The 17,337-nt window shown below is 36.2% G+C and overlaps 1 long non-coding RNA gene across 2 annotated transcripts in view; it reads right to left on the bottom strand.

The window, feature by feature from the left end:
• Positions 1-970: 970 nt before the first annotated feature.
• The window catches only part of LOC104868671, a 16,934-nt gene continuing 567 nt past the window's right edge, over positions 971-17,337 (bottom strand). Inside the window, exons 1-4 of one of the 2 annotated variants that reach the window (XR_782068.1) lie at positions 16,372-16,479; positions 5,908-6,101; positions 2,574-2,689; positions 971-1,411 (exon numbers count right to left, since the gene is read on the bottom strand). This is a non-coding gene — a long non-coding RNA (uncharacterized LOC104868671). Of the gene's footprint in view, positions 1,412-2,573; positions 2,690-5,907; positions 6,102-16,371; positions 16,480-17,337 lie in introns of those variants that run through there. The other variant, XR_782067.1, reaches the window with a different exon arrangement.

Genomic DNA, 17,337 nt, shown 5'->3' with positions numbered 1-17,337 from the left:
ACTGAATAAAGAAGATGTGGTTTTTCTATAAAATGGAATATTACTCAGCCATAAAGATTGAGGAATTAATTCTTTCATAGGGAAATGGATACATATTGAGGATATACTTCTAAGTGAAATATATGTCACACATGTGTAAATACAGAATAATAGTTTCTCTGGTGTGAAAAACTATAATAGTACATAAGATCCTACTGATATATATGACAATGTGAAATAGAAAGAAAGGGGCTAAAGGTGTGGGGAAAGGGTGAGGGTTAGGGGAAAGGTAATAAGGGAAAAGAAAAAATATGAGAAAATGAAAAAATGGAAATAAAGTGTTTGTAAGTGGAGAGGGTATGAGGGGGTGAAGGGAGGGCAGGGAAAAGGAGAAAAAATGAGAACCAAGACCTATTATGTAAAGGTGCAAGATCCCAATGATGAATATAACTGTACTGTATACCTAAAATGTACCAATAAACTCAATGAGAGGAAAAAATAGAAAATTAGTTATTGAGCCAGGCATGAGGGTGTATACCTGTATTCTCAGCACTCTGGAGGCTGAGACAGAAGGACTGACACAAATTCAAGACCAGCTTGAATAATATAGCAAGACACTGTTTCAACAAGACGAGAAAGATTAGAAATGAATTAGTTATTTTGCATTGCTGTGTAGAGTCCTATTTACACAAGTGTAATGCATTTAACACACTGCCTATCAGTAGATATTTCGTTTATTTTGATTTTTTCTATTATAAGCAATGCAATATATATCAATCATTATAGATATAGCTTTGTAAATATTTAAGGTGTTTCAAATATACCAGTTATCAGCAGCATATGGTAATTTCTGTTTTTGTCAATTCTATTTTGGTGCTTTTCAACTAATTCTCATCATTAGTTATCTTTTATCAAGCCAAAGTCCCTAAAGTATGAATAGTGGACTTCCTATCATAATGAGAAATATATTTGCCCATCAATTTTTCTCTTCACTCTTAAAAACTGCTTGACTGCCTTGTACATCTTTCCCTAGTAATCTAATAGCTGATGCTATCAAAGAGGGATAATCTCAACAAAGCACCGCTCCGTCATCTTGTGGGTGAATATACTCATCCTTGCTGTACATTGCTGTACAGTACCATTATTTCCCAAACAGACTGATTCTGTCTCTGTGGAGTCCATCAGTGTGAGAGGATTATTTATCTCCATTCAGCTGTATTCAAGAGTGGCCATGTTGCCCGGCATGGTGACACATACCTGTAATTCTGACCTTGAGAGGCCAGCCTGAATTATATAAGGGGACCCATCTCAAAAACAAAGAATGGCCATATAATCTCTATGCAGAAGTTTACAAGCCATCATATAATAGTATATTTTATTCCTTTGTTCTGCAACTGGGTCTTGCAAGGTGTCTGTCTTGTCAGTCTGGCTCCTGAAATGCACATTTGGAATATAATCACAACTGCCATGCACAGAAAGTATGAGTAAGAAATAACTTTCTGCTGTTGTAAGGCACTGATATATGGATTCACTTGTTGTAGCACATTGCTTATCCTCTCCTGGCTAATGAATGTAAGAATAGCTATGTATCCACAAAACAAAGGACATGATGAGAAGGAGTATGGAGCAGTGGATGAAACCAGTCTCCCCAACCTGACAACTTGCTTTGACTTCTTCTGTAACAGGCAGTCTTGAGACCATTGTATAACTCTCTAAATTTCCTTACCTTCATGGTAAAATACACTTAATAACACCCTCTGTCAAATAGTATTAAAACTGAATGAGCTATCAAATGTAGTATATCTGATGATAGTTAGACAATTTTCAATAGATCTCAAGTATTATTTTTAAAAGTAATATTAGAACCAGTAATTTTAAACAGTGGTAGTAGCAATCAGGAACTTGGGTGTTTTATAAAAGATATATGAGTTCAAACCTCAATTTGACCCTGCATCATTTGTGTGTTTGGACCTATTACTTAAGTCTCAGTTTATCCCCTTCAAAATGAAGATAGGAATGTCTACCCATTACATCACTATAGTGATGAAATAAGTCTGTACATATATGTAAGAAGCACAGTCCCCAGTCCCTGTGAAGCACCCAATGAATGGTAGCTGTAGGATGATAAAAATCAATAGTGCCCACTATTTAAAAATCCTCTGAATTCTGGGAGAGATTCTGAGACTTCTTTTCATCTTTTCTCCTGGATATTGGAACCTTAAATCATTGCTTCCAAATATTGAAGTCCTGCTGCACTTCTAACTCAGTGTGTCAACTTTATCTAATGAACAAATTTCATGAAGCACGGCTACAGGAATCTTCAACGATCTGATAAAAAAATCAGGAAACAAAAGCTATGCTGCACTATGTAAAATATAAATTATAAAAATCTAATCATCTTAGTGAAAGTGTATTTCAAGTATACTCTGAGAGAAAAAGGTCAGACACAAAGGCTGGGGACTTAGCTCAGTGGTTCTGCTGCCTACCTCTCAAGTGCAAGGACCCGAGTTCAATCCCCTTGTACCAAAAAAAAAAAACAAAAAAACAAAAAAAAAACAGAAATGAGTCTCATAGCCTTTGTTTACCATACATACCTCTATTGACTTGGGCAAGGTCTTTTGGTGCAAGTTTCTTAGTAATGCAGTTGTTCTGTGGTGGTTCATGGCCAATGACTGAAGTAGGAGACATTGCACATTTGTTTGTCAAGTCCCTGAAATGGTAAAAAAAAAATGTTTTTTCATAACAGTTTAGCAGAATTTTCTTTTCAAAAGGAGAGCTAGGTGGAGACTATCAAGTATAAGTAACTTGTGAAAAGGATTATAAACTAAAACCTTATCTCTTATAACTCCTAAGATCTTTGAAGTTGCTTCAAGTAACCACACAGTGAACTACCATAGTGTCTTCATCAACAATGGAAATCAGATGGTTCCACCTTTCAAGCCTGTGCCCATGTTCTCACACTAGTGACTGCTGTGGTCTGAGCATGAACATAGAAAAAATAATTACTCTATCATTATTATTATTATTATTTTTTGGTACTGGGGATCGAACTCGGGTCCTTGCACTTGCCAGGCAGGCTTGGAACCGCTGAGCTAAATGCCCAGCCCCCCAAAAATAATTACTTTAAAATATTGTATTAATGTCTCCAAATCTTTCTTTCTCATTTCCAAACCATCCAATGTTTATACATTTTATCCTACATTTATGTTTTGCTTTTTCTAAAACACTACTTCAGGCATTTTCACAGAAATAATGTCCAACATCAATACAGTATATCCCCTTAAATGTTATTTGACTGGAAATTAACTAAAACGAGATGTGTGCAAAAGAGTCAAAATGTGTCTGTAACCCCAGTACTTTGGGAGGCTAAGGCAGGAGGATTGCAAGTTCGAGTCCCACCTGGGCAGCTTAGTGAGACCATTTTAAAACTAAAAGAAAAATAAGGTCAGGGATGTAGCTCAGAGTGAAGGCTCTGAGTTCCAGTTTTCTAGAACTGAAAGAATCATTGAGATATTCATGAAAGTGTAAGAAATGGAGAGAAGTTAGTTTGGTTCTTGTTTTATAATAGCATAAAACCTCAGGATTCTACTGGCATGACCTCAAAAATCAGGTTGAAAAAGAAGACAACAACAGCAATGACAACAAAACACCTAACATCTAGTGCAATACCTGAGTGTTTACAAACATTCAGATTTTTTGTATAAAAATTGCACAATTAAAAATTATCATGTCAATCATTTTTGTTAAACATCAATGCTTTTCATTTCTGTTTTGAATTAGGAATAAGTGGAAATCAGGAGAAACACTCAAATATTGCAGAACCATTGAGCAGGGAGAAACCTGAAGGCGTGATAATTTATGACAAAGCCTCTTTCAAAGGACTTAAAAATTCCCAGGCAAACAAAGCTCATTGTAACAGAACGCCTTCACATTGTGAGCTACCACAGTGGTACCTACCAGAAACAAACCAGCAAGCATTTTCTGTGGTTAGGTAAGAGCAAGTGAAGTGTGAAACAGACAAGACAAACACTGCAAAGATAGACAGGAACCAAGAAGAATGTGAGTGATGCACTGAAAAGTTCCAAAGCACAGTGATATGTATGGGCACTTGCTAAAAATACTGGAGTTGAGGTAGGGGCTGTTAATGAGTCTGGTATGAAATTAACTGGAGAAATGGTGGTGGGAGGTTTAAGTAGGGTGGGGGCCTGTGAACATCAAGTCAGAGAGTGGGTTCTGTTCTAGAGGCAGTAGGAAAGCAAAGGCAGTCTGTGAGCGGGGCTGACGCAGCAGAGCTGTGCCCAGAAGATTGATAACCTGAAAGCGATGCGAAAGGACGAAAGTGCATGCGGAAGGGTTCCCGGTTTGCAGGGGACGAAGTGCCATCAACACACAAAGGAATTTGGAGGGGAGCTGTTAGCAGAAATCGTATAGTTTCCATTTTTTTCTTTTAAGCTTTAAAATCTGTACACATGGCAAAAACATAATGCTCGACAGTAAGGGCTTTTTTCACTCTCTAAGAAAAAAACTTTTGCATGTTTTTTTAAAGAAAAATTTTCCTTGTAGTTAGTAACACTCATCAAAAGCATAAGTTGTATAATGATGTATAAAGGTCTAAAGCAAGAAACTACTGTATCCTAAAAAAGACTCACTCTCTGCCCTACAGTGTAAAAGGAAAAAACAACACAAAAATACTGTACCACGCAATTCCATAGTAATTGGGAAAGATCCATAACACCAAATTTATAAAACTGGAGAAACAACATATTATTGCAGACTATTTTTCCTTCTAAAGATGTGTTATGTCCATGTACCAATTCCCTACGAGGATATAATTATGTACTGCAAGCATGTACCAATAAAAATAAAAGTTAAAAAAGAATATCTTCCTATTTCCTTAAACATAACGTTCATTTATATTGTCCTGTTGCATACAAGGTTAAATGAAAACGCATAGTGAAATTCAAAGGAAACACCAAAATATTTTCTAGAATTGTCCTAAACATAATTTTGACACTTTAAAACCTAACAAATATGAAACTGAATTCAACAAATATGTAATATAATCTTCAACTTTTCAAAATAGCATTAAAAAAAAGACAGGAGCATTTATAACTTTTCTGATACCATCTCTTAAAACATGTTTAAATTATGAATGCCTTCTCTGGATTTCAAAGGTATAAAAATTCTAATACAATTGACATAAATGTCATTTTTTGCTATTTATAACTTGCCTACCTTGCACAAGACCCCACAAAGAAACATTTGTCAACTAATAATGCAATAAATTCAACTTGTGATTTGAAGTGTTAAAACAAAAGATTTTTTTCAATACAAGTAATACAAGAGGTTTTTCTGCTTCACTGTTTCTGTACTTTTTCTCAGTAAAGAAATCTTATCTAATCCTGTTTCATCCTTTAAAACTGCCTACACACTAATCTCAAGGGACAAATTTAATACTTTGCAACAAAGAGAATATATCCCTTTTCAGTGTGAATAGAGGAATTGTTAGGACACCAGTGAGGTATGAATAGCATTATAATGCTGCCATTTACTTGCTAAAAGAAAAAGAAAGTTTCTTGTTGCAACCCTAAAGCCGGCCTTCTTCTTTGGGTTAAATTTTTTGACCCCTGGTATATCCCCAGACACCTATGTTACTGTGCTATTTGGGTCTCCCACCTCTTGCGAAATAAACACTGAGCAAATCTAAGTAAACAGTTTGTTTTAGTTGAAGATAGAAAGACTCCCTTTAATTGAGTTTTGGTGATAGATGTGCTCCAAATGGTGCAAACAACTTTGACATGGTAAAATAATATTGTCTTATGGCATGTGTAACACTACATAAAGAATCTTAGCTTAGCACTTTCTGAGTTTACAACATTTAAGTGAGAAAATGACAAAAGAAAGCCAAACTGTCAGAAACAGAAAAACCTTTAACAATCCTAAAATACAGCCTATAATTCTCTTCTTTGCTTGTTTGATTTGGAGAATAGTCTTCACGACAGAAGAAGGGAATGAGAAAGCAGCCGAACTTTGTCCTGGGGAAACTTTGCTTTGTTGTGGTCCACTGCAAAAAGCTGAAAATGACACTCTCCTTGTACTTGAGCATTGATTACATGATGGACCTGTGGGAGAGAAGTTGAGGCAAGTCAGTGCTACAGAAAGTAAAGTCTAACTGAAACAAATCTTCCACTTCTGTTTTCTTTACTTCTACCATTTACGGATTGTATTGCATAAAAGTACAGTCTTTTAATACATGTGCACAATTCAACATCTTCTAAGTTTCTCTATAACATATACTACCCATTTGAAGTGTTCATTAGAAAACAATTTTCAAATGGCAAAATATAGGTGTTACTAGCTTTATAGGCAAACATTTAAGTTCTCTTACTTTTGCAAGATAGTTCACCCTCTGCCAACTCTGGTAAGCAACATATTTTATATAGTCTTACTAAATGTAGGTTATGCATTTATCTTACAATGTTTAAAAACAAACTGTTTGACCTATAAAGCCCATTTGATTTAATTTATAACTGTTTTCATATATGTACCACTTAAATTTTTAAAATTTTTATTTTAATGTAATACAAGTAGGTAGATAATAAAGAAAACATAAAAGTCGCCCTATAAAATAATTTTTCATAACAAAAATAATTGAAGAATAGCATGGTAAATACACTGTATATCATGAATTTAAAAGAATATATTTTCATTAGTAAAACTATTCTCAACTATTTTCTAATAATACTATACCTTTATTTGCATAAAACATTTTAATTATTAACAAAGTATCTCATATTCAGAATAATTTTGAACATTTATTTCTATCTCACAATATCTATTATACTTTTTGGTCTTTATTTGCACTTTCAGTCTCTCATATAAGAAAGACAATGTGATATTTACACGTCTGATTTTTTTACTTAAGAATACGGTTTCAAGCTGCATCTATTTACCAAGAAAGGTCTCAAGTTTATCTTTCCTTAAGGCTTAATAGATATGTAATACTTTGAACTTAAGTGACCGAGTGGCCCTTGTTAAATATGAGACATTTTCCTTGGGAAAAAATATTATGCAATTTCAAAATGATCTATAGTAGAAGATGTGGTTTTGAATAATTATACACTATCATCTGAGATTTTCTAGATGTTCTCAAAATTATAGCATCAATTTTAAAGTCAGAATATTTCTGAATCCCTGACAAGATTAGAAAAGCAAAAATGTTGATATTCCAAAGTTAGTAATAGAAGTTACAAGCTCTGCATATGCAGTTTTCACTAGGAACTTACTACATTTTACTTATATGTGGAAGTTCTCCCTCATATTTTTGGTTTTATTCACTTAAACATTTTCACCCTTTCTCCTATAAAATCCCAAGCCTTTCAGACAAAGACAAAATATATAAAGAACTAATAAGTTTATGGAATAATGTTTACAATCATTAGTTATCAAAGAATGAGAAACTAAAACTTTAAAGCTCCAGAATTACTAGAATTACAAATGATTGAAAATGTAAACCGCTGGAAAGGATGCAGAATAAATGGTACTCTTATAAACTCTTCATGGGAAAACAAAATGATACAACCACGTTGCAACAATTTGGCTTTTTTTTTATAATGTCAAAATACACGTAACTTGTGATCCAGTAGTCTTAGAAAAAGAAAAAGATAAGTTCACAAAAAGACTTGCTCAAGAACAATAAACTCAAATAGTCACCAGCAGATGAATAGATAACCGAGAGTTAACATAGTCATGCAATGTAATACGGGAAATCCTAGACTTAGTCATGGTTCCCCAACAATTTGTCAGCCTTACCATAGTGTGAAAGTGATACTCATTTTGTAGGAAGCAGACTTCAGAGTTTGGGTTTTGACTGTTTTCCAGGCCAACACTATGGAATAGGATGCTCTGTGCTGATTCTGGTCAGCGGAAATAAGCTGCAGTTCTGGTCATCCACACAGCCTCGAGAGGAAACAGCCCATGCTCAACCCTATGCTCTATTGCTAAGTTGTGATGTTCAGTAGGGGAGGTAGCTAAAGTGAATTTTGTCTTTCAGTAACTCAACTGTCAGCAGGAAATCCTCTCCAACTCAAGAAGCATCTGTACTACTTAACACTAAAAAGCAACAAATTGCTGATCCATGCCACAAGTTGTTAAATCTCAGGAATATTATGTTGAATGAAAGAAGGTAGGCAGAAAACACTGTGTATTTCTGTTCATGTAAAACTGTAGAGAAACAAACATAATCTGTGTTGACACAAATTAGAACAGTGGTTTCCTTGGGAGATGGATTTGAAGGAGGCATGAAGGAACTGTGGGGTGATAAGATTGCTGTATTTTAGATGAGGCTGTGATTACAAGAATATATTATTTTACTATTGTAGCTATTTTAAGTGCATTTTCAAAATGTACATATTTTCACTTCCTCATTGAATTTCTGATAAAGCATGGCTTTGACAAGTCAAGCTTCTTGGGTGAATTTCTTCCATTTGTACCCTCCATTTCCTTACCTTCACTCAGCTTTTAGTTACTTTCTTTCACTTTCTTTTTTTTTTTTTTTTTTTTTTTTTTTTTTTTTTTTGGTGTGGGGGATCAAAGTCCAGTTCTTGCAAGTCTGGCAGTGGTGCCACTGAGCTAAATCCCTGCCTCCACCCAAATGCTGTTCCTTCTGTCAAAAATACTCCTTCTGATTCTATCTGATTCATGTCCATTTACTCTAGGTTTCATACTAAACCTCACCATCTCATAGCTCCATAGGTCAAGGGTATGCTGTAGATATGTATTTCCTTAGCACCTTCTATTTTTTTGAAATAATATTTAATATCTCTTCTTCTGTTTACTTAAATTATCTTTTTCTTACACTAAACCATATGCTCTGGGTGTGGGTATTTATTTTATTCTTTCTAGAATACTTAGAGCCAAGTGAAGTGCTTGGTGCATGATATTTGAAAAATGATGTATCTGATCAATCAATCAATAATTTTCTTACATCAAACAATCAGTTCTATCATTCTTCCTTTGATTTCTATTTTCTCTTTCATAATTCTAGCCTGAGTCCTTATCGTCTCTTATCTAGGCTTTAATAACAAATTCCCAAAAATTAATTCTGATTTTTTTCTTTTGCCTTTCTAATCTAACATTCATATTATCACAACAAACATCTTCCCAAAATGTTAGCTAATTAAATCAAGTTATGTTCTCTCTTCAATATCTTTAATTACTTATTAAATCAATTTAAAGCTTTTGACATACTTGGTCTGTTATTCCAGTTCTCTTGGCTACTTTTCTTCTCTTATTTTTATTTTTTCTTGATTGCTTCCTGAACAGAAAACCTCTTATCTGGTTCACATATCTAGTGCTTTTCCCTTCTAGCATAGCATAAGCAAGTATTTTCTCCTCCTAAAATACATATGGTCATATCTCTTTGTACTTTAAAAACTTTTATTGACCTGCTATTATCTACAAAATGAGATTTGTTCCTTATTTTGGAAAAGACCTGTAAGAAAAGACCTCTTAAAAGCATTTGTACAACTGTTCTTTATTTTTCTAGAAGGACCATTTCTTCATTCCTCACCTATAAATGCTCAAAGAAATATCACTCTTTAGGTGCTTCATAGAAGCCCTGCATTTGGTTAATTTTCTCAGGTTCTTTGTTCTACCCCATGGCTTAGTTTATGTTTCAGCAGCAGCACGTCCATGTTCTATAATGATTTTTCTCTCTTTTTGTGTTTGTTTTCTCTTGTTACGAATGTTCCTTTGGGAGGTGCAATAATGTAGTATTATTATATTTTTCTCTATAGTTAGAATAATGCCTGAGATAAAGAGATGATCAATAAATCTGAATTCACTAATGAATGATGAATCCATACCATCTCTGAATGCTGTTAGACTTTTCAGGACATGTGCGTCTGCTTCTATGGTTTACTCAGCCTGGACGGTTTTAAATCTGTGATTAGTGAAAATATACATCTCTTTTTAAATTCATTGATTTTGTTTTTAAGTTAGTTTCTTTTTATTAGTAGATGATTGTGAATCCCTTTTTTATTCATATATGTCTGTTACGTACAGTAATTATTGTCATCTTGGCATACTGGAAATACACATCTCACCCTAATAATTTTTATTTCCCCTTCCTCTCTCCATCATCCTATCTCCTCTCATACCTCAGATTCCCCAAATTCTGATTCATCTGATTTCTTTAAGTGATGTTCTTCCAACCTCTTGCATAGGAATTAATTATGCCTTTCTGTATGTTCTCCTGGTGGCTGTGACTTATTTATCTGTTATTTAAATTAATAAATATAATGCTGTAAATTGGCTACATGACTGGCAGTGGTATGCCTGGTGCTTACCGTAAAGATTGTGGCCTGGTAGCTATCAATGACAAATCCCCAGTATAATGGAGAGATGCATTTGTAAAAACATAGATACACTTCAATCTGTTAAATGTTATAATCAGGTACGAATAAAATGCTATAAGATTGGAAAGCTTGAAAGAATTAATTTGACATGATTCATAGGTAATGAGTCATAGAGTAGTTGAGATTTGAACAGGTACTTTGAAAAGGTACAGGAGTTTGACAGGCAAATGGGTAGTTGTAAAGATATTCCAAGCAGAAGAAACAACCTTTATAAATGCACAGGATCATGAAAAAGGATTCTGGCAGTCAATTCACCTTTTTTTCCCTCACAATGATCTTCTAAACTTCTTGTCCAGACACGTGACACTTTTGAACTTTAGCTAACAACTTATTAACGCTCAGTACTGTAGACTCCAGTCAACCTCTCCAACAATTGCATTTTGGATTTGGTGTAAATATTCTACAACTTTTAACTGTATTCTCAAATTCACAATTATCCATTTAACTTCACTATGCTAATTCCTGTGTTCGTTGTGACCTTACGACCTTCAACTCACATGACCTATCTTTAGGGGTCCTCATCTTCGACTGTTTTCCATAAGAAAAGCATGTTAAAAGAAAGGCTCTCTGGCTTTGGAAAAGTATAGCCAGATCACTTATAGTAAATACTACTGTGGAGACTTGAACATTGCAGTGATTTCTTTTTTTTTTTTTTGAGTTTTTTACCATAGTTAGGTGTGTCCAAGGTGGCTATGATGACAGCCTTGATTTTCATTGTTGCAATCACAAAATTTCATGATCATACATGTAGTCCAGCAACAGGATGGTTTCTAAGAACAAACAGCTTTTACAAAGCACAATTAGGATTTCTTGGGCTCCCCCAAGGGGAGTCATGTAGTCAGTCAAGAAAATGGTGAATTAAAAGTGAATATGCTGTATCGAGACTGAATGTACTGCGCAGCAGCTTGGGTTAGAGGTGGTTCACTGGAGTTGTGACTAGAAGGGTGCGTCTCTCCTCCTTTGCTCTCTACTTCCTCATAACCATTATGTGAGCACCTTTTCTTCACCAGATCACTTTTGCCTAGAAACCAGCTGACCTTGGACTGAAAATATGAACCAAAATTAATCTCTTCTCCTTTAAGGTGTTGGATTTAAGTTTTTGTCTCCATTATGAGAAAGTGACTAAGGCAGATTTTGGTACCAAAGAAGTGGGGTTGATGCCATGACTATACCTGACTGTGTGCTTCTGAAGTCCTTGGAACTGGCTTGTAGGAGGAGATTTGAGGATCGCGGCTAGAGTACCTCTAGAGTGCTCCAAGCTAAGGTTGATGGGAAATTCTGGACAGAAATCAGAAGATCAAACTGCTGACAAAAATACAAGCAGTAAATGTTGGGCTCAGAGATTTCAATAGAGAAAAATGATTCCATTGGTAGTTAAAGTCAGTTTTTTTTTCCTGGCAGAAAATGTGTGTATATTTTTCCCAGGTCATGAGACTTTACAGAAGACTGCACTAAGGGCAGAAGAAAAATTCGTCTAGTTGGGGAAATGTCAAGGCAGTCCAACACTCTGGCTAGGGCATGAGTACTGCTAGCTGCTTTTAGCCATATTTAATTTGAGAATCAAGAGTTAAAAGCAGAGGTAATTAATTTGAAAATCTTTTGTTCTTAGTTTAAAAAAAGCACCTATAAATTTGGGGCTGGAGAACATCTTACTTGCTTAAAGATTAGCAGTTTTAAAAAGCTAAATACTGAAGAGCATGGTGTCACACTCCTATAATCCCAGCACTTGGGATGCTGAGGCAGGAGGATTGCTGTGAGTTCGAGACCAGCCTGTGCTACACAGTGAGTTCCAGTTCAGTCTCAACTACATAGTGAGACCCTGTCTCAAAACAAACAAACAAACAAACAAACAAACAAACTAAATACTTTGTTTCAAGACAAAAGAAAAGGTACCTTGAGAGCATCCTGAATCAGAAAGATAGCACCCTTCATAGATTCAAAGTGTAAAATTGAAAGATTTTGCATTGATAAGAGTGCCCTAACGGGCCAGGGATTTAACTCAGCAGTTCAGTGGCCTGCCTTGCAAGCACAAGGACCCAAGTTCAATCCCCAGTACCAAAACAAACAAACAAACAAACAAAAAAAGAGTGCCCTAAAAGGTCCAGCTCATTCAGGATCAACTGGAAAGGAGTTTCCTTGAGTTCAGCCATGCAGGCCCTCAGAAAATCCTACAGTCATGATCCAGGAAAGTCTCACTACTGCTCAAGCTGATGACAGACCTTGATGTCATCCATGTGATACTGTTTTTACACATATACATAATGTAAGATTTAGGAGGAAGCTTCCACCCAGATTTCAGAAAAAAGTAGGGTGCCTCTGAAAGAGAAGTACATGAAGCTGTGAGAGTAAAACTATAAATTAGAGTGGTGACCATTGGGAATGCTAGTAATGAGGAACATCTACTGAGGAAAGCTGCAGGCAGTGGTCTGAGCTACCTCAAGAGAGAGAACATGCAGATTGCAATCAGCAGTGTCAAACAAACAGGACTGACGAAGTCCTTGGTGTATGTGCTTCTAAGGTGAACACCTGACCAAGTTCTTTGAATTGACATCTTACTAGATATGAAGTTATAGGAATTAATGTTTGCTCTGGTAAATTCCGGTCTTGTTTTGGTTGCTTGATTTCTATCCCTATTTTTCCTTTCTAGAATGGTAATGTTTCTTCTGTGTCCTTAGATGTCAGCAGTGTTTAACATTCTTTTTGATTTTTAAAGTGCTTCCCAGCTAAGTGTTTGCCTCAAGTCTCAGATGAACTTTGGACTGGAACTTTTCAGCAGTGCTCAAACTGTTAAAACTTTGGTGACTCTTAGAGGTGGACTAAAGTTACTTTACATATAAAAACAGACATGGGTTTTTGCAGCATAGAGATAGAGGGTTATATTTTAGATATACAGCATTCCCCAAAAGCCTTTGAGTGTTCAGAGGTGGAGCCTTTAGAAGATAATTTGATTACGAGGCACTATATTCTTTAGTGGATTAAACCAATGGTGATTTTATGGCTAAGTGAGTTTTTAGAAGGTGGGAACTTGTTAGCAGTGGATCACTAGGGGTGTGAAATGGAAGGACACATCTCTCCCCTGACTCCTTTCTTTGCTCTCTACTTTTTGGTTATTGTGACTTTAACATCTTCCATATTAGACCAAACTGTAACTCATTTGACTAGATGGGTCAATGAATTTTCAACCTTCCAAAACAGTGTTACATTCTTGTATGTATATATTTTTATTAATTAACTTTAAACTTTGTGAATGTATATAATAAAATTTGGGAAATTGCATTAAGAAAATACACTAAAGTTTATATCTCAACATTATAAATAGCCTATTATTGTAACCGAGTTTGTGGTTCAAACATGCTGTTAATATCATGATAAGTATTTTACAGAGAAGATATTTTGAAATGAGCTGTGATTCAGAGTGAGTCCAAGTGATTTAAGAACCTGGCTTTACTATCAACAACTTTGCAGGAAATTCTGATGCTTGAAGTCATGCAAGATCTGCCAATTTCCATCTATGGTGTCTTGAAAAATGTTTCTCAACCTCTATGAGCCTCAGATTCCACTTATAGAATCTATGTCTGAAGGTTGTTATAGATCTTCAATGAAAGTATACCAATGATGCGCTTAAAAGCTTAACATTATTTTGGGTATATAATAAATTCTTAATAAATGTCATAGTTTTTTGTTGCTGTGACACAACACCCAACATCAACAATTTAAAGAAACAAAAGTTTGATTTGGCTTACAGTTTTATGGGATTCAATCAATGGTTAGCTGGCTCCAAGTCAGAAACATCATGGCAGAAGCGAGAGTCAGAGAAAAGATGAATCGTTCATGGTGACTGGGAAGCAGAGCAGGGCCACAGAGCTAGAGAGAAAGTGACCAAGAACCATACACAGAACCCAATTTCATGCTTCCATGACTTACCCAGACATAGCCATCAATGTGCTGTAACAATTCCCTACGTGGCTCCCCAGCCAATCAAGTTGACACAATCAAGCTTAATCATTACATCTTACTTGTCAACCTCATACCCAATCACATATCCTTAAACCACTTAATCCCCAAATATACAAAATAAGAAGTTAATAATTCCACCTAAAGTGTTATAATTATCCTGCATACCACAGATAATACAGTTTTACCTTCCCCAGAGTCCCAACTCTTCCAGTGTTTTTTTAAAAAAATCCAACGCAAAGCTTCCTCTAAGACTCAAGGAAAACTCTTAGGAAACTGTAAAAAAAAATCAAGTTACATATTCCAAATATAAAATGCTACAGGATAAAGATTCCCATTTCAAAAAGGAAAAATAGAGGAACAAAAAAGAACTGGATAAAAGTAAGACTGAAACCCATAAAGGAAAACATTGCATCTTTTAGCTCCATGTGTGGCATCTGGGGCACATGATCATGAAATATAAGTTCTAAAAAGCATTGTCAATCGCAGCTCCCCTGGGCTTTCTCTTGGGCTGACTCCACTTGCTTCCTACAGGCCTACTTGGCAAATGTTCTATGTTCCTGGCATTTCCAGCTTACTGTGGTCTCCACTGTGCCTTCAGCTTCATTCCCACATCCTCATGTACTCTCTTCTCCTTGCCTGGCCTCCCAAGCCTTCCTTTGAAATATGGTGGAGTCTTTTGGACACTATAACTCTTATATTCTGCGCATCACTCAGAAAGGCAACACGTGGACAATGTTAAGGCCTGCTCTCAGTGAGAGTTGTGGCCTTCCCTGCCTTGGATCATTCCTGAAGTGTATTCTGAGTGCTTGGAAAGCTGAGCACAGTGAAATGAATTCCAGGAAACCAATTTCTTAGGAGGCCCTTTTTGAGCAGGGGGCCCAGGGATTGTCTTCTCAAAAGAGAGGTTTACACTTTGGTACTCTTAAACCTGTACTGGGTGGCTGATTTCTGAGTTTTCCTTAAGGCATCTTTCTTTTGCCCTAGTAAAAAGTCTTGATTTCTTTTTAATGGCACTATTCTCGTCACCTACACCCTCTTTAACCCAAACTGTATACATGGTTCTTTCTGGCTCAGAAAGTTTTTCAAGTTTTTCTACCCCCTCCCCAATTCTCACCATAAATCTGGCTAAAAGAAGTCATCATTATCCGTACCAGTCTGAATGTTAGGTTGCTTTTGAATTTCCTCCACCAGAACAACTAGCCTACCACCCATAATCTTGGTCTCCTACAAAATTTTAGAACGTGGGCAAAATATAGGCAATTTTTTTTTTTTTGCCAGAATGAAACACACATACTTTCTAATCAAATTGCTAATGAAGCTCTTCTTCTCACCTGAAAACCCCTGAGAATGGCCTCCTGTTGGCACTTTTAACAGTATTCTGGTCTGCAGAGCTGAGCTACAATACTGTAAGAGGTTCTCACAGTATTTAAGGGCTTCTGTAGTCTGCATCTCCAAATCTTTTCAAATTCCACCACAAACAAATTCCCAAAGGCTTCTAAGTCACATGTTTGGTTGCAGTCACGGCAACAAACCCACTTCTCTGGTACCAGTTTATTATTATTATTATTATTATTATTATTATTATTATTATTATTATTATTTATTATTATTATTCTGCTTCCCATTTCTGGGACACAATATCTGATAGGATGTGCAGGAGCAGCAGTTTAATTAGGCTTGTAGTTTCAGGAAATTCAGCCCATGGTCAGCTGGCTCCAAGACAGCAGCAGGCAGAAGGGCACAGCAGAACAAAGACGCTTAGCTCACTGTGGCCTGGAAGCAGAGCAGAGGAACAGTGCCAAGGAGGAAGGAGTGAAGCACCGGATAGAGTACTCTAGGTCACACCTCCACGAATCACCAGACGCACCCAGAAGTATGCTCTGTCAATCCTCTTGGCAGCTCCCAAGCCAACTAAGCTGACACAAGCAAGCTTAACCATCTGTTTTAGTTACTTTCTTTGTTGCTGGGATAAATACGAGATACCAACAATTTAAAGGAGAGATTTATTTTCACTCACAGTTTGTAGAGGTTTCAGTCATTAGTCGGCTGGCTCCAAGGGACCATGATGTGACAACTGGGCATGGCGGATGAAAAACACCTAATGTCAGGGCAAGCAGGAAGCGGAGAGCACTCAGGCAAGAAGGAAGGAGTTACACTCTTCAAGGGCACATTCCTCACTGACGCACCTCCCCCAGCCAGGCTTCACTTCCCAACGTTTAGCTATAAGCTCATCTGTGGACTAATCCACCGATGACTATCACAGTCCTGTGACTTAATCACCTCCACATCCCCTCCTTTTTGCACATGGGGATGCAGACGGGGGAGCATCTGGCTATAAGCCATGCACCATCACGGTATGAGACCCATGTTATGTTTTGTGTTAATAGTATTACACACTCCTCCATGCTACGTCTTTGAATATCTGACCAGGCTGATGTATACTCCACCAAAGCATCTTAGTGTAAGATTGAGCCACACTGTCTATGTGAGAGGGATTTTTAAACTTGAAGTCACTACACACAAGTACAATTTTATTTTCATGACCAAAATGAAGCATAAATTATGCAACCCTACCAGACTTCAATATTGACAAATATTTTAAAATTTAAAAAAATATGTATATGCTCCACATTGCCTCAAGGAGTTGTCAATGGAATTCTGAGTTAAGTCACTGTCTTAAAGTAAAAAGTTTAATTAAAAATTTCATATTTCATTTGAGATATAGTGAAAGTTTACATGAGGTTAAACCCAGTTTTAGGTGAGTAAAGCCAAGTTGCAAGGTATACATCTTCCAGTTCACTTGGATGTTACTATATAAGTTATTCCAATGCATTATTCCTGTTCCAATTGTATGATGGATCTTCTAAGGGGAAACTGAGATGGTGTTAATAGGAAAGGAAAGGAAATGGGAAGAAAAGAAAACAGAGACATCCTGTTTTTGACATGAGGGGAGAGAATAAAATGGCTTTGATAGTAAGAGAAA

The sequence above is a fragment of the Fukomys damarensis genome, unplaced genomic scaffold (genome assembly GCF_012274545.1).
Source record: "Fukomys damarensis isolate Sample0158 unplaced genomic scaffold, DMR_v1.0_HiC HiC_scaffold_17, whole genome shotgun sequence".
NCBI lineage: Eukaryota > Metazoa > Chordata > Mammalia > Rodentia > Bathyergidae > Fukomys > Fukomys damarensis.
Note: the sequence above shows the minus strand (reverse complement) of the source record. Positions and strands in the feature narration are given on the sequence as shown.